The sequence below is a fragment of the Nerophis lumbriciformis genome, linkage group LG20 (genome assembly GCF_033978685.3).
Source record: "Nerophis lumbriciformis linkage group LG20, RoL_Nlum_v2.1, whole genome shotgun sequence".
Classification (NCBI taxonomy): Eukaryota; Metazoa; Chordata; class Actinopteri; order Syngnathiformes; family Syngnathidae; genus Nerophis; species Nerophis lumbriciformis.
In genome coordinates, this window is record NC_084567.2 from 10,695,001 (window position 1) to 10,710,926 (window position 15,926).

The 15,926-nt window shown below is 37.2% G+C and overlaps 1 long non-coding RNA gene across 1 annotated transcript in view; it reads right to left on the reverse strand.

Annotated features, from left to right (window-relative positions):
* Positions 1-1,112: 1,112 nt before the first annotated feature.
* LOC133619411 (uncharacterized) overlaps positions 1,113-15,926 on the reverse strand; it is a 28,587-nt gene continuing 13,773 nt past the window's right edge. The window contains exon 3 of the long non-coding RNA XR_009817419.1: positions 1,113-1,308. This is a non-coding gene — a long non-coding RNA (uncharacterized lncRNA). The remainder of the gene's footprint in view (positions 1,309-15,926) is intronic.

Consider the following 15,926-nt stretch of genomic DNA (forward strand, 5'->3'; position numbering starts at 1 on the left):
ATTTTGAACAGGTATACAGTTACAAAGTGATACATTGTATAATTGACATATGTACATTTAATAATTTCATTCTACCCCTTTTTCAATTTTTAGCAATTTATTAATATATACTGTACTACAATGAAATAAAACAGATCTCTAAAAATAACAGATAAGTCAGTTATGATTCACATATGAGATAAACAAGTGAAATACTTATTAAAAAATATGTTATCTAATTAAACAACGATATGTGTCTTATGTCATGTATGTCTAAAGTATAGTATTAAGACATAATATAAAGCAGTGGTCCCCAACCACCGGGCCACGGCCCGGTACCGGTCCGTGGATCAAATGGTATCGGGCCGCACAAGAAATTAAAAAAATTTAAAAATAAAATAAAAATATTTTATTTTTATTTTTTATTAAATCAACATTAAAACACAAGATACACTTACAATTAGTGCACCAACCCAAAAAACCTCCCTCCCCCATTTACACTCATTCGCACAAAAGGGTTGTTTCTTTCTGTTATTAATATTCTGGTTCCTACATTATATATCAATATATATCAATACAGTCTGCAAGGGATACAGTCCGTAAGCACACATGATTGTATTTTCTTATGCCAAAAAACCCCCCCAAAAAAACACAAACCAAACCAAAGGAAAACGTGAATGTCTGTCAAATTAATACACTGACGATTGCTTAAAATGAGCAAAATACGTAAATATTACATGTTATTATGAATGTACTTGTTGAATATATACTTACAGTGTGTATAAAAAATGTTTATAGAGGTGTTTGGATGTTTTTAGAGTGCTCTATAGGCGGAAGAGATCAAATACACTTTTCCTTCATTGTTAGCCACCTCTTGCTAGCCATTATTTTACGATTTAGAATGCATAACCAAGAGAAAGACACATGTTTTCTTGTCTTATTCCCCAAAAATGTACAGTTTCCCTTTAAGTATTGACATCTGTGAGCTGCATGTCTTTCAACTGTGACTTCTTAAATAGATTATTTTTGGCCTAAAGACGGGAGAGAGAGAGAGAGAGAGAGAGAGAGAGAGAGAGAGAGAGAGAGAGAGAGAGAGAGAGAGAGAGAGAGAGAGAGAGAGAGAGAGAGAGAGAGAGAGGTAAGTGTGTCAGGAGAAGCAGTCACACCTTCAACGCCAAGAAGGAAATGGCAGTGGTCCTGATGTGAGACGCCATCTGCTTGGACTCACAGCTCCACCTGCAGCAAATCAGCTGTTAATTGGACCTCACCGTCATGGCGCCTCTGAAAGTTCAACTCCCAACTTTTTTTTTTAGTGGAGCCAGCTCACACCTACGAAGAAGGAAAAAGAGATACAAGATCATGAAAAGACAAAATTGTCATGTCTGTGTGATCATGTTTTGTTTTAGTCATGTTCGGTTTTGTTTTTGGACTCTTTGTGCACTTTTGTTTGTTTTGTCACCATAGCAACCATTAGTTTCACCTGGTTCACATCCTCATGTCACGCACCTGTCTCACGTTTTCACATTTTGCGTCACGCACCTGCTGTCACTAATCACTATTATTTAAGCTCCCAGTTGCCAGGCTGTCTTCCTGGCGACATCACTCTCAACACACCCTTGTATCTATCCATCCATCCATGCTACTGCTACCCATGATATTCATGTCCACTATAGTTCATGCTTCATGCCATGCCACAGTAAGTGTTTATTAGTTTCACGTCCATAGTTTTGCCTTTGTCCTAGTTTTTTGTTTCATTAGCCAAGTTTTTGTACTTCCGCCTTGTGCGCGCTTTTCGTTTGTTCCTTTTGTTAGTGTAAAATTAAACATGTATTTACCTTCACGCCATGTCCAGTCCAGCTTTACTTGCATCTCGGGAAAACAAACACTCCATAGTCCACGTCTTGACAAAAATTGTGTATTTTCAAGTTCTTTCCATGCATTTTGAGTTTTCTACAAAACCCAAAACCAGTGAAGTTGGCACGTTGTGTAAATGGTAAATAAAAAACAGAATACAATGATTTGCAAATCCTTTACAACTTATATTCAATTGAATAGACTGCAAAGACAAGATATTTCATGTTCACACTGACAAACATATTTTTTTTTGCAAATAATCATTAACTTAGAATTTAATGGCAGCAACACATTGCAAAAAAGTTGGCACAGGGGCATTTTTACCACTGTGTTACATGGCATTTCCTTTTAACAACACTCAGTAAACGTTTGGGAACTGAGGAGACACATTTCTGAAGCTTTTCAGGTGGAATTCTTTCCCATTCTTGCTTGATGTACAGCTTAAGTTGTTCAACAGTCCGGGGGTCTCCCTTGTGGTTTTTTAGGCTTCATATAGCGCCACACATTTTCAATGGGAGACAGGTCTGGACTACAGGCAGGCCAGTCTAGTACCAGCACTCTTTTACTACAAAGCCACACTGTTGTAACACGTGGCTTGGTATTGTCTTGCTGAAATAAGCAGGGGCGTCCATGATAACGTTGCATGGATGGCAACATATGTTGCTCCAAAACCTGTATGTACCTTTCAGCATTAATGGTGCCTTCACAGATGTGTACGTTACCCATGTCTTGGGCACTAATACACCCCCATACCATCACAAATGCTGGCTTTTCAACTTTGCGCCTATAACAGTCTGGATGGTTCTTTTCCTCTTTGATCAGGAAGACACAACGTCCACAGTTTCCAAAAACAATTTGAAATGTGGACACACTTTTCCACTTTGCATCAGTCCATCTTAGATGAGCTCGGGCCCAGCTAAGCCAGCGGCGTTTCTGGGTGTTGTTGATAAATGGCTTTGGCTTTGCATAGTAGAGTTTTAATTTGCACTTACAGATGTAGCGACCAACTGTAGTTACTGACAGTGGTTTTCTGAAGTGTTCCTGAGCCCATGTGGTGATATCCTTTACACACTGATGTCACTTTTTGATGCCTGATGGATTTCTCCAGATTCTCTGAACTTTGTGATGATATTACGGACCGTGGATGGTGAAATCCTAAAATTCCTTGCAATAGCTCGTTGAGAAATGTTGTCCTTAAACTGTTTGACAATTTGCTCACGCATTTGTTGACAAAGTGGTGACCCTCGCCCAGAGGTGGGTAGAGTAGCCAGAAATTGTACTCAAGTAAGAGTACTGTTACTTTAGAGATTTATTACTCAAGTAAAAGTAAGGAGTAGTCACCCAAATATTTACTTGAGTAAAAGTAAAAAGTATGTTGTGAAAAAACTACAAGTACGGAGTAACTGATGAGTAACATACACACTCATATCATACATATATATATATATATATATATATATATATATATATATATATATATATATATATATATATATATATATACATACATACATACATACATACATACATATACATTGATATATACAGTATATAATTTATAAGTATTTATTTTGCTGTTTTTGTTTACATGTTAAAGGTGTTTTAATGAATATACATGCATGTTTAACACATATAGATTCCTTTCTTTAATGAAGACTAGAATATAAGTTGGTGTATTACCTGATTCTGATGACTTGCATTGATTGTAATCAGACAGTCGTGATGATAACGTCCACGTTTTCAAATGGAGGAGAAGAAAAGTTCCTCCTTTCTGTCTAATACCACATGAAAGTGGTGGGTTTTTGGCATCCTATTTGTCCAGCTTCCATATTCGTTTTTATACACTTTACAAGAAATATATTGGTGTCAAACTCCGTAGCTTGCTAGCTTGTTTACGCTGGCTTTCGGAGACTCTTGTTTTGAAAGCGCAGGCGCGATGGCGCGGCACTTTTATTGTGAAGACAGGAACGTCCTCATGTGCGGTCAGTATTGAGGCTTTTGACGGTACGGTTGAAATAAAACAAGTATCTTTTTTCCTTCACACTTTTGATTGATTGATTGGAACTTGTATTAGTAGATTGCACAGTACAGTACACATTCCGTACAATTGACCACTAAATGGTAACACCCCAATAAGTTTTTCAACTTGTTTAAGTCAGGTCATGTGACCACCTGGCTCTGTTTGATTGGTCCAACGTCACCAGTGACTGCATCTGATTGGTGGAACGAAGTGAAACGTCACCAGTAAGGCAGGCACTTTGAAGGTCTGTCTGACAGACCAAAACAAACAAAGCGTGCATTAACAGATCGATAAAAATTAGTAGCGAGTAGCGAGCTGAATGTAGATAAAAGTAGCGGAGTAAAAGTAGTGTTCCTTCTCTATAAATATACTTAAGTAAAAGTAAAAGTATGTTGCATTAAAACTACTCTTAGAAGTACAATTTATCCCAAAAGTTACTCAAGTAGATGTAACGGAGTAAATGTAGCACGTTACTACCCACCTCTGCCCTCGCCCCATCCTTGTTTGTGAATGACTGAGCATTTCATGGCAGCTGCTTTTACACCCAATCATGGCACCCACCTGTTCCCAATTAGCCCGTTCACCTGTGGGATGTTCCAAATAAGTGTTTGATGAGCATTCCTCAACATTTCTCAGTCTTGTTTGCCACTTGTGCCAGCTTTTTTGAAACATGTTGCAAGCTTCAAATTCCAAATGAGCTAATATTTGCAAAAAATAATGTTTCCCAGTTCGAACATTGCGTATCTTGTCTTTGCAGTCTATTCAGTTGAATATAAAAAATGAAATGAAGAAAATGATTTGCAAATCATTGAATTCTGTTTTTATTTACCATTTACACAACGTGCCAACTTCACTGTTTTTGGGTTTTCTATTAGAGGTCGTCCAGTGCGCTCTGAAAGTTGCAGTGTGGGCTGCTTGACACCACCCTGAGGGGCCAAGAAGACTCCTACTGGCCTTTCGAGGGGGCGTCTTTCTGAAGGCCGTGAGCTCCACATGACCGTACCACCTCCACACTGACCCTTTCCTTCGAGTAATGCAAATAAAAGTATTTGGGGAATCATGGAGGAGTTAAAACGCTGCTGGGTAACACTATTTTGTGGTTGACGGCCACAACGACGACGGAAGGGGGGGGGGGGGGGGGGGGGCATGATTATAGCGACAGGTCACTTGCAGGTGTTTGTTACTTATACTTTGACGGACTGAATAGGCTGCAACTGTACTTCTTCTCTGCTAAACTTCTATTTGGTCAAAATGTCCTCTGGGATTATTTCAGTTTGGTTTAAGCAGTATCACCATTCAAAAGACCATTGAGATAATTGCTAATTTAGCATCGCTTCAAATGAGGTCATCCAGACAGATTTATGGTGGTATTTCTAAAATGACCGAATTATCTAAATTTATATTGTAGCTGAACGTTTTCCCCAAAGATATAATATCTAAAAAACATTGGCTTTGTATATTTTTTGCCCATTTATTATGTTTTGTTGACTTTTTTCAATTAAACTTGAAGCGGCATAGCAGTTTTGAATTGGTAGTAGGCAAGATCTTATCTGGAATATAAACACATGCTTATTGAACATTTTGGATTAAACTGAACTGTAGCGGTCAGTGTCGTCTTTCATCATTCAAAAAATGTTTTAATGATGAAATCATTTAATATTTAATTAAATTGTGAAATAATTAATTAAAATGATGAACTAATCAATTAAATATCGAATCAATTATTAATGAAATCATGACATCATGATTTAAACCAGGAAATAATTAATTAAATCGTGAAATAATTATTTGAATAATGAAATCAATTAATAATTAATTAAGTTGTGAAATAATTATTTGATTAAAATTATGAAATAATCAATTAAATATTGAATCAATGATTAATAATATCATGACATTATTTTAATCATGAAATAAATAAATCGTAAATATTTATCTGAATAATGTTATTTAATAATTAATTAAATTGTGAAATAAATAATTAAAATTATGAAATACACAAGTGTTGAATCAATGATGGATTATTTCATGACATAATTATTTAAAACAAGAAATAATGAATTAAATTGTGAAATAATTATTTGAATAATCAAGTCATTTAGAAATTAAATTGTGGAATAAATAATTAAAATGATGAAATAATCAAATATTGACAAATACTTAGATCATGAAATAATGAATTAAATCGTAAAATAATTATTTGAATAATGAAATCATTTAATAATTAATGAAATTGTAAAATAATTAATTGCAATGATGAAATAATCAATTAAGTATTGAATTAATGATTAACTAATTCATGACATAAATATTTAAAACATTAAATATTAGATTAAATCTTGAAATAATTATTGAAATCATTTAGAAATCAATTAAATTGTAAAATAATTAATTAAAACGATGAGATAATCAATTAAATATTGAATCAATGATTAATTAAATCATGACATAAATACTTAATCATGAAATAATGAATTAAATCGTAAAATAAGTATTTGAATAATAAAATCATTTAATAATCAATTAAATTGTGAAATAATTAATACAAATGATGAAATAGTCAATTAGGTATTGACTCAATGATTAATTAATTCACGACATACATATTTAAATAATGCAATAAATCTTGAAACAATTATTTCAATAATGAAATAATTTAGAAATTAAATGACTGATGAGATAATTAATTACAATTATGAAATAATCAATTAAATTATGAATCAATGATTAATTAAATCATGACGTAATTATTTAAATCATGAAATAATTAATGGCTAATCAAATTATGAAATTTGCACTGAAAAGGTTGATTCCTGTCGTGGAAAATAATAATTTTTGCAGAAGGTTCTTAAAAACAACATATGGCTCTGACATGTCATCCTGAGCACTGGCATCCTCTACAGTGGACATTTGTGTTTTGCATAACTGGATTATTTTTTCTGAAATCTGTAACAGCGCGAGATGATCCTGATTCTCAGGAGGACAAACTGTAGAAGATGGTGTTCCATGACATCAATGCCACCCATTATCGTTAACATAAGGCAACTTTAGTCGCTGGTAGGGTTAGTCATTTTGCAATGCAGTCTGTTGAAAATGATGGAAAGCGCCACTCGGCAAAGACACAGTTGGAATTTGCCACAAAAAAAAAATGTTTTTAAGACATTCAACACTCTACTGCCATCTGGTGGCTAAAGTTTGTCATGTTTCGTGTGTCAGGTAAACTGCGACGGGGGGGGGGGGCATATGAATCCCCTTCCTACTGCGCTGTTGTACTTGCCATGCACCCATTACACTTACTGCTGTAACAATCCAGAGGGGGTTCGTCACGTTTCATGTGTCAGGTAAACCCCGCCAAATGGGGCCATATGACTCCCCTTCCTGCCTGGCGTCTTATTCTCTTACACTCCCTCACTTCCATTATTCCCTCACTCTGGGCCTTTCACCAAGTCCACTTGAACAGAGTCCATAAAAGTGCGGTCTCTACCTGAAATAATCCCCCCGTTTGAAGTCGCGGCCTCAGCACTAATTACTTTTGTCCCCTTTTCAATTTTGCCAGCCAATTATAGAGAAACTTCTATTTTCCTGATAGCGTCTATCAGACGTCTTCCCGCTCGCAACAAGCCAGCAGCAAATTGGACTGATTAGCGAAAGCAGACGCAGGTGAGGGGAAAGCGAGAGAAAGCTTGTTTTGGGAATAAGCTTACAGACCTCCGTTGTTTGACATCAAAGGTTGCCAGTTTGAGTCCACTTTCGGTTTTATTTGACGTGCCTCTTTTTTCTCACTCAATTTATGGAACTGCAGTTTTTTTGCATTTCAATATTGTAAACAATACAACACAAATGATGCTGAAAAAAGTGTGTCAGCAAAATGTGCTTTAAAATTCAGTGTGGAAAATGACGCTGCTTCAAAAATGCAAGAGTCACTTCTGGTAAATTAAGACCGAAGTAATCAAACCTCATTAAGACTTAAGTAATGGATTGTGTCTCAGAACCAGGACTGATTACTTCAGTCTTAATTTACCAGAAGTGAGTCTTGCTTTTTGAGCCAGCCAATTTTTCGACACTGAATTATTATACACACACATTTTGTTAAAACATTTTTTCGATGAAATTGTCAGCATAAATAACACTGACATTTCTCGGCACTGAATTTTTTACACTGAAATTTTCAGCACAGATTAATTTTTTTACACTCTTATTTACACTAAATTATTTACATGCATTTTGCTAACAATTTTTTTTCCATGAAATTGTCAGCATAATTTAATGTACAACACTGAACATTTTCAGCACTGAATTTTTAAGCACGTTTTTTTACACTCGATTTCTATACACTGATTTTTTTTTTTACACAAAATCTTTATACTCTGAATTATTTACACTCAATTATTTACATGCATTTTGCTAACAAGTTTTTTTCAATGAAATTGTCAGCAAAATTTAATGTAAAACTGAAATGTTTTACACTGAATTTTTCAGTACTGAATTTCTAAGCATAGAGGTTTTTTTACACTGAATTTCTATACACTGATTTTTTTACACTTGGAATTATTTACACTCAATTAACATGCATTTTGCTAACAATTTTTTTCGATGAAATTTTCAGCACTGAATTTCTATACACTGATTTTTTTTTTACACTGAATTTCTATACTGTGAATTATTTACACTCAATTATTTACACGCATTTTGCTAACAATTTTTTTCAATGAAATTGTCAGCATAATTTAATGTAAAACTGACATTTTTTACACTGAAATTGTCAGCACAGATTATTTTTTTACACAAACTTTTTACACTCTTAATTATTTACACTAAATTATTTACGTTTAACAATTTTTTCCCCACAAAATTGTCAGCATAATTTAATGTAAAACACTGACATTTTGTACACTGAAAATTTTCAGCACTAAATTTTTAAGCACATATGTTTTTTACACTCAATTTCTACACACTGATTTTTTTACACTCAGAATTATTTACACTCAATTAACATGTATTTTGCAAACAATTTTTGCGATGAAATATTCAGCACTGAATTTTTTTCACTGAAATTTTCAGCACCAAATTTTTAAGCACAGTTTTTTTTTTTTACACAAAATTTTTACACTCTTAATTATTTACATGCATTTTGCTAACAATATTTTTCCCACGAAATTCATCCATCCATCCATTTTCTACCGCTTGTCCCTTTTGGAGTCGCGGGGGGTGCTGGAGGTATATATATATATATATATATATATATATATATATATATATATATATGTGCGTATATATGTGTGTATATATGTGTGTATATGAGGTAGATTACCTCAACTCGTCATTTAAAAAGTAGCTCGCCAGCTGAAAAGTTGTGGGCACACCTGCTATAAACCAAAGAGCATGTTAGGTGGGAGTGTTTTGATGCCGCAGTCACTTTGTGGATTTATTTGACACAAAACTTTATGATGAAGCGTTTTTCAAATAAAAAACGAAAAGCTGGGTCTCCGCTGCGTGTGAGAGTGATTTCCTCATCCAACATCCGTGGAAAGCCCAGACAAATTTTGCTTGAAAGCTGCTTTGTAGTGTTGGGAACAAACACCAGCCGCCATTTTTCATTTCCCCCCGCGTTTATCACATTTGTTCAAATGACAAGCGTTGGCATGGCTTCCACCTGAGTCACCTCTGTTGTATTTACTGAACAATTGCCACCATGTTTGTTGTTGTCTTGTTGCACCATGTTAGTGAATAAAGTCTCAGTTGTTGTTGTCTTGTTGCACCATGTTGGTGAATAAAGTCTCAGTTGTTGTTGTTGTTTTGTTGCACCATATTGGTGAATAAAGTCTCAGTTGTTGTTGTTTTGTTGCACCATGTTGGTGAATAAAGTCTCAGTTGTTGTTTTGTTGCACCATGTTGGTGAATAGAGTCTTAGTTGTTGTTGTTTTGTTGCACCGTGTTGGTGAATAAAGTCTCAGTTGTTGTTGTTGTTGTTGTTTTGTTGCACCATGTTGGTGAATAAAGTCTCAGTTGTTGTTGTTTTGATGCACCATGTTGGTGGATGGAGTCTCAGTTGTTGTTGTTTGGGACACAGCACTCCTTCTCTGAAAAGTGGCAGGGCTTTCAGGCAAACACGCTGCCATGTCCAGACGTTAGATGGCAGTTTTTTATAGTTTACGGTGTGTTGTGTTGTTTTTGTTGCGCCCCAGAAGGTGTTAATACTGTAAGTATTATACTTGCTACGCATCAGCTGTTTGATTGTAACGTGCATCTTAGTTGTAGTTTTCATTAACACATTTGGGAGTGTTGAAATCGCCATGTAAAATTGCTCATGCTAATCAGTAGCATGTAAATAGCAAAGCCAATGTATACTCGCATCAATGTAGCACATTTTTGGAAATGTAAAGTCTTACTTAACATTGGAGCACTTTTTTTAGTTTATTTCTTGTTGGGTTAGGGTTAGTTTTTTTTACAATCATAGGACCGATGGTATTTGCTCAATGCCAAAAAAGTACCGGAGTCGGTACCCATCCGAAGCAGCGTTACAAGTGCTATCTTTGTTAAAGGGGTCATATTATGATTATTTTTCTACATTTAAAACACATTTGTGGTCTACATAACATGTAATGTTGGTTCTTTGGTCAAAATGTTATTGATTATGTTTTACAGACCGTTTTCAAGCCGCTTTCTCAACGTATGGTATGGTATGGTAATTGTCATCGTACAAGGACAACGGAATTTCATTTTTACCACAAACCTGTTCAAGATTAGACAAACATTGTACAGGAGACCGAACAGGAGTGGTGATGGGTGGCCACTTACAGCGCCACGTAAAAAGGTGTGAAACAGGTAGACGCTGGGACAGGATGAGTAAAAAAAGTCGATATCAACTGGGCTCCGGAGTATGGTGGAGGGGGCACAGACTGGGGTGGAGGAAAAAAAATGTATAGCCGATAAGCACACATAAACATTTTACACAGAAACCACAAGACTTGCAACAGGAGGGGAGCGGGCAGGCATCTAGCCCTAAGTGTCAGCCACCATGTGGGGTGAAGCGGTGGCAAAGGCTTGGGGTGGGGGTATGTGTGTGTATGTAGCCATGGTCCATGGTATGTGTTAAGTCTGTAGGCCTGCAGTCGCTCTACATGCGGTGGCAAAGGATGCGTCGTTTTGCGGGCGGTCTTATTTCCGTGCCTCCACTTTGACTGTGTCTTCTCCCCGTCAAACATGTTGTAGTTTTAAGCGCTTCCATAGCGAGCCTACTGACAGGTTAAGTTTGAACCAGGGTTGTACGGTATACCGGTACAAGTATAGTATCGCGGTACTAATTAATCAAAAATGGTACTATACTCTGTTTGAAAAGTAGCGGTTCGCCTTTTTTTTTTTTTTACGCGTCGTCGACACGTCGTGACATTGTTGGTTTTACGAGCAGAGGAGCATGTTCGGCAGCGCACAATCACAGAGTACTTACAAGCAGACACAGTGTTTGGACAGAAAAGGGAGAACGGACGCATGGTGGCTTAAAAAGTAAAGATAAAGGTGAAGTTATAACTAGGGATGATGTTCGAAACCGGTTCTCCCGGTTGTTCGATAAGAAAAGAACCGATTCCATGGACTCAAATCCCTTTTTGAGAACCGGTTCCCGTTATCGAGGCCACTATAGTAAAGAAAAAGAGTTGGTTCTTTATTCAAATCCCTGGGAACAAATCCCTTCCCACAGGAAATGCCCTGTGGGACGGCAATGTTATGCCCATTTGACTGTAGACTCTTACTGACACCTTGTGGCGATATGAAAATACTACGCGTCATTAGTTTGGGCACTTCTGGGTTGGCGACTTCAGTTCAGTTCATGAGACAATTGAGAAGTAGACAAGTTGTTAGCTCTTACAAGCCTTGGAAAAGATAAGTCTGTAAGTAAACTGTTTAACTTGTTTATGTAACTCAATATTAAGGTGGAAAGTGGTTACATTTGATACAAAGGTTGTTTTTTTTTAAAACGATTTTTGTGCACTGTTTCAATGGATGTTTTGAGGACTTAAAATGGCTGCCAGTCGTGTATTCCCACCATCGAAATAGTTTCAACACTCAGAAGTATTTGTTTGATGATAGTACTGTATATTTGTGTGAAGCTAATATTTACATATTGTGTATTAAATTTCAGTATGTTAATTGAATCACATAGCTTATACATTTGTCATTGTGTGTATTTCAGTTTAAAAAAAAAAAAAAACAGTCCAGTGCAAGACAAAAGTAAAGATAGGAAAAGACAAAGCAAGATCAACAACAATAAAGAGCCTAAATGGATGAATCTGCTTTGGAACTTTATTAGACGTCTTGGATTGTTTGTTAGCTGTCTGCCTGTGTGTGTAGTTAATATGTTCCAATAGCAGCAGAAGTGCACTTTTTGGAGAGCTGTATTATTTTCAGTTTTGTGCCCAAGGGACTGATTTTATTTAACACTATATTATTATTTATACACCTATAGTGATCACAGAGACAGGTTGTTTTTGTGTTACTGTATATATTTGTTTTTCTGAAAAATCCCACTTAATATACTTTGGGAAACAGTCAATATGTATTTATTTTATTTTTTTAGGGGCGTAACAGTCAATATGTACCGTATTTTCCGCACTATAAGGCGCACCGGATTATTAGCCGCACCTTCAATGAATGGCATATTTCATAACTTTGTCCACCAATAAGCCGCCCCGGACTATAAGCCGCGCCTACGCTGCGCTAAAGGGAATGTCAAAAAAACAGTCAGATAGGTCAGTCAAACTTTAATAATATATTAAAAACCAGCGTTCTAACAACTCTGTTCACTCCCAAAATGTACGCAAATGTGCAATCACAAACATAGTAAAATTCAAAATAGTGCAGAGCAATAGCAACATAATGTTGCTCGAACGTTAATGTCACAACACACAAAATAAACATAGCGCTCACTTTCTGAAGTTATTCTTCATTCGTAAATCCTTCGTCTTCGGTGTCCGAAGTGAAAAGTTGGGCAAATTTACGATCCACTGGCAGATGTTGGCGTCGTCTGGCGCTGCCTCCTCGTCTTAGTGAAGGTGTGTTCGCCTTCTGTCATCCATTGTTCCCACGCAGTTAGCAGTCTAGCTTCGAATGCCCTGTTGACACCAATATCTAGCGGCTGGAGGTCTTTTGTCAATCCACCCGGAATGACGGCGAGTATTGAATTAAGCGCGTAAGCGTGTCTCTCAATGTGCTGTTATGAGCTAGCAAATATAACAACTACACTACCCAGCATGCAACGATAGTTACGAGCATGCGCGGTAGCCCTGAGAAGCGTTGTTGTATGCTGGCAGTTAGAGCACGCTGTGAGTAAACGTTGAGAACTCAGTTAACACGCCTCGTCTGCATTATTTATAATTAGACAGACAACACACTTAATAGGAGCCATTTTGGGGTCTTTACATAAACACACAAATGGAAATGAAACGTCACATATCCCAGCATGCACCGCGCGCTTCTTCTACGGGGAAAAAAGATGGCGGCTGTTTACCGTAGTTGCGAGACCTAAACTTTATGAAAATTAATCTTAATATTTATCCATATATAAAGCGCACCGGGTTATAAGGCGCACTGTCAGCTTTTGAGAAAATTTGTGGTTTTTAGGTGCGCCTTATAGTGCGGAAAATACGGTATTTATTTATTTTATTTTATTTTTTCTTATAAAATAAAAGTGAGCTTTTGTTAAACCAAATATTGTGTTTTTTTCCATACCCAACAACCTATTTGGATTCGATAAGAGAATCGATAAGGAATCGGTTCGATAAGAGGATTCGATAATGGGCTCGAACTCGATAATTTCTTATCAAACATCATCCCTAGTTATAACACTTAAACGCCCTCAGGAAGAGGTGCTTTAAGACATGGCTAGCTAGTTAGCAGCTAATGTCCATCCGCAGTCGGCAGTGTTTTAGTCACTTCTAAATCACTAATCTTGGTCTCCATGGCGACAAATAAAGTAAGTTTCTTACAAGTATCATCCCTGCAGGACGATGAATAGCTAAACATGCTTCACTACACACCGTAGCTCACCCGCGTCACAATGTAAACAAACGCCATTGGTGGATCTACACCTGACATCCACTGTAATGATACCAAGTACAGTAGCGTATCTAGTCGATACTACTAAGATTACATCGATATTTTTTAGCATCACAAAATCTTTTTCCGTTTTTAAAAAATGTATATTATGTTTATAAACTCAGGAAATATGTCCCTGGACACATGAGGACTTTGAATATGACCAATGTATGATCCTGTAACTACTTGGTATCGGATCAATACCCAAATTTGTGTTATCATCCAAAACTAATGTAAAGCATCCAAACAACAGAAGAATAAGTGATTATTACATTTTAACAGAAGTGTAGATAGAACATGTAGAAAGAGAAAGTAAGCAGATATTAACAGTAAATGAACAAGTAGATTAATAATTCATTTTTACAGCTTGTCCTTTATAATGTTGACAAAATAATAGAATGATAAATGACACAATATGTTACTGCATACGTCAGCAGACTAAATTAGGAGCCTTTGTTTGCTTACTTTCTACTAAAAGACAAGTTGTCTAGTATGTTCACTATTTTATTTAAGGACAAAATTGTTATTTGATTGCAATAAGAAACATATGTTTAATGCACCCTAAGATTTGTTGTTAAAATAAAGCCAATAATGATCATTTTTTTGGTCCCCTTTATTTAGAAAAGTATCGAAATACATTTTGGTACCGGTACCAAAATATGGGTATCGGGACAACCCGAGTTTGAACTATACGCTACTTTGGTTCTATGGTCCGAAAAATCTGCTATTAGGACGTAGGGCCTGGCGGAAACTTGTATTTATTTATTTATATGTACTTTTTATTCAAGGCACACTTCTTTACACTCAAACAGTGGGGCTTGCACCAAAGTGGTCCACAGAGTGTTGCAGCTGCAGCAACAATGTTATCAGAAGCTTCAAGAGCTTAAGCCAACAGGCTGAATCGTCACGTTTTACAATCCCCTTTTTTTTCTTTTTTTTTTTTTAAATACAATCCCGCATCTCTGCCAGACGGCACAATTTCTCTGGGAGACATCCGAGTGTGGGGGGGGGGGACCAAAAAAAAAACATGAAGAAGTGCTCGTCCCGACCAACCGTTTAACAAACTGACGTCGATCAGTACATGTTACATTTTGAGCCATTCCAAAAATCATCATCTCATCGGCGGTCACTCGAACGATTATGACGATCCTCCTGGTAGGGGTGTATCCCTTTATGGAGGATGCCTATGCGTGACTTTGTTTAACGTGGGGAGACTGGTGCACAGACAGTCACCACACGATCCTTGACAGAATCGGGTCAGGGTCCAGTGGCATGGAGTCCAAGACGACTGGGGACCCTTTTCTGCTGCAGCCTTCTTCCGCCATCGCAGCCGTTGTGGTAGTTCTTAAATCTACCGTCTTCCGCCTGCTCCGCCGTTGAGGTCTTCACCGTATCCCTGGCTAGGGGGCAGTCAGGTACTAGGCCTTTGCCAAGGGCCACTTGGGGTATCAATCAATCAATCAATCAATGTTTATTTATATAGCACTAAATCACAAGTGTCTCAAAGGGCTGCACAAGCCACAACGACATCCTCGGTTCAGAGCCCACATAAGGGCAAGGAAAAACTCACAACCCAGTGGGATGTCAATGGGAATGACTATGAGAAACATTGGAGAGGACCGCAGATGTGGGTGACCCCCCCTGTAGGGGAGACCGGATGCAATGGACGCCGAGTGGGTCGAGTATAATATTGTCAAAGTCCAGTCCATAGTGGATCTAACATAATAGTGAGAGTCCAGTCCATAGTGGATCTAACATAATAGTGAGAGTCCAGTCCATAGTGGATCTAACATAATAGTGAGAGTCCAGTCCATAGTGGATCTAACATAATAGTGAGAGTCCAGTCCATAGTGGGGCCAGCAGGAGACCATCCCGAGCGGAGACGGGTCAGCAGCGCAGAGATGTCCCCAACCGGTGCACAGGCGGGGTAACAGTAGTAAAGGGGTTAACCTCCTAGTGCCCCAAGACCCCACAGAGGAGCCTC